The sequence below is a fragment of the Apis dorsata genome, unplaced genomic scaffold (genome assembly GCF_000469605.1).
Source record: "Apis dorsata unplaced genomic scaffold, Apis dorsata 1.3 scaffold_44, whole genome shotgun sequence".
Taxonomy (NCBI): domain Eukaryota; kingdom Metazoa; phylum Arthropoda; class Insecta; order Hymenoptera; family Apidae; genus Apis; species Apis dorsata.
In genome coordinates this window covers 1652546-1655372 of record NW_006263346.1, presented here as the reverse complement: position 1 = coordinate 1655372, position 2827 = coordinate 1652546, and the positions used below count along the sequence as shown (strand labels likewise).

At 38.1% G+C, this 2827-nt stretch overlaps 1 protein-coding gene across 1 annotated transcript in view; it reads right to left on the bottom strand.

The window, feature by feature from the left end:
- The window catches only part of LOC102670653 (protein groucho-like), a 51177-nt gene that overhangs the window by 6352 nt on the left and 41998 nt on the right, over positions 1 to 2827 (bottom strand). The window lies entirely within an intron of this gene.

Sequence of the window (2827 nt, the reverse complement as noted above, 5' to 3'; positions counted from 1 at the left end):
TTTTTTTTTTTTTTTTTTTTTTCATAATTCTCACTTGTTTCATTACACGTAGAAAGGGGATTAACCGTTTCCCTTTAGTTACTTAACCCCTTAAATTTTACCTCCGTTACGCATTACGTTTGTCGCGTGGTTACCGAATTTAAAATTTCCATCTTCGTAACGTTATGGCGGCTAAATTTTGCATGTTCAAATCTCTTCTCGCGAATAAAGATATTTTTATCGCCGAAGAAACAAATAAATTTTATCAGCGCGTTATAATAAATGAAATAATCGATCAAAGAAAATGAACTTTATTCCGATACATTCACTTAAAATTTACCATGCTTTTAAGGGATTAAACGCGAAGCATCGTAAAATTCAGTTTATCCTTGATACACTTCGTTTGTGGAGGAAAAGAACGAAAGGAAAAAAAACCCCACTACACGTAAACGTAACACGGTTTCGCCAAAAAAAATTATATTTCTCTCGATTAATGAATAACCGCAATTAAAGTTATTATCCCTCAAATCATTGCGAATCATTACTTTTCTAGATCAGATCTCGAAATCCTCGTCGTTAACAAATAAACCAAAATAAATAAATAAATAAAAAGTACCAATTTTTCAATAAACCACCCAAACCATCCAACATCCAAAATCAACGAAAACACCTATCAAAACTTATCACTAATCAGCGATACGTTGATGATGTCGCTTCCAATGATCTATGAACAAAAAAAAAAAAGGGAAAAAGGAAAAACCAAATAAAAACGAAAAATAACCAAAAAAAAAAAAAAAAAAAAAAACAAAAAAAAAAAAAAAAAAAAAAAGAAATTTAATTCCTTCCACACGCGAATCTCAAACACCGGGGAGTGTGTCCCGGTCAACTCGACGAATTAATTGAAAAATCGAAGAGCGGGGCGCGCGAGTCGTGAAAACAGCGTGAAAACGTCATGAAATTCGGGGTTAACGTTGCGGCGATCATAGGACACGTGACGAGCGTTGGACGGGCACGTGAACCCCTCCCCTCTCCCCACACTCCCCTCCTCCTCTTCCTCCTCCCCTCGTTGTCCCGCAACCATGCGCTCTTTCCAAGGTGAACACACGGAGCCGCTCATTAATGCTCGTCGATCAAATCGATTCGCGATTACACCGGCTGCCACGTGACACGTTCACAAAAGACTAGAAAAGAATGGAACTAGGCGCGACAACGGCGAAGGAGGGAGGGAGGGAGAGAAGGGATAAACGTCGTAAAACTCGTTTCGTTATTGAAACGAGCTTCATAATCATCCCATTCGGAAAATATCGAGCGCCGTGTCGTACGTTGAATTTACAACGTAATTCCGTTGATTCTTCCCCGTTTTGATTCCTTCGTTTATCTCTTTTGAACGAGAGAGAGAGAGAGAGAGAGAGAGAGAAAAAGAGGGTGTGTTTGTTTTCCAAGGGATTTCTATATAGGGAATATATAGGAAGCGATAAACCTGTTCGTAAGTACCGCTGTTCAGAGTAGACGACGTAAATGTGTAATTGAATAAAAATTTTAATCTGAAGAGTCAACTATTGTGTACATATAATATATATTAGAAAAAAATGAACTTGCGTTTTAGGATGAAAATAAAGGGGAAAAAATTTCATCGAGGGTGGAATAATTCACTCGAACTGTATGTGTGTAACTCACCCTCGGGAATCCACAGGTTAAGAACCGATGTGTTAAAAGAGATCGAGAAAGAAAACGAGACAAACTTGAAAAATTAATCAAAGAGATAAATGGTTTTATTTTAATCTTCTTAACGGTTCGAACGCGTGCAACGAAATATACGATATAAAGATGAGTTAAAGGAAAAAAACTTGTTATTATTATTATTATTATTATTAAAGTGACGCAGATTAAGAACATTTATCCGGCCGCAAACAGTTGACATACCTATATCGAATCACGACCGGTAAACAGCAACATCAGGAGCGCGCGTCTATTACGCGATTTCGACAGATTAGTTTCAATAATTCAACGAATGCGATCAAATATGTACAGTAATCAACATTACGGAGATCGACACACAATCGGAGCATCTATTGCAAAGCACCGATATAACGGCCTAATTGCATCCGAGCTTACTAACAACATTACCCCGGTGCACAAATTAATACTCTATTTGCACAATGGTGCTTCATCTGCCGATATATTATCCGTCTTTTATATTGCGTTCCTCGATCGTATATATATATATATATATATATATATTTATATACATTCGTTTCGTATTTTCGATCGATCGAAAATAACGAGGAGATCCAGCTCCAGTTTTCCAATCGAGGATCACCTCTCACCCCTTCCTCCCCGTAGCATCCGATAATTTCTTCGTAAACGCATCAAGATTTTTCTCACGATTATCATATGATACCGAAACGTTATCAAATACGTAAAAACCTTCGTTATTCGTTTCGGTATCCCCCATAGAATTACAGAGAAAAATTAAATGGAAAATTTCTTATTTACGATGATCTTTATTTACGATTCTTTTTCTTTTTTTTCCAGTAATATTCCCGGTTTTTCCGATAGAGAACGATAGGACGTCGCAGGGGCGACGCGACATGCATCTAAAGCTTCGATCCGAAAAAAATGTCATTATTCCCACGGGGGACAGAAAGATGGAAAACTGCCGCGTCCACGTCAGTTCGATTTCGGCGTTTCGGTCCGAGTCGGGAGGTGGCGGAGAAGAAGGGTGTGCGACGAGGGGAAAAAAAGAAAAAAGAAAAAAAAGAAAGAAAGAAAGAAAGAAAGAGAGAAAAAAGCCAGGGACGGAAAAACCGACAAAGAGGAGCCGATGGACGGAGATAGGAAGAGGAAA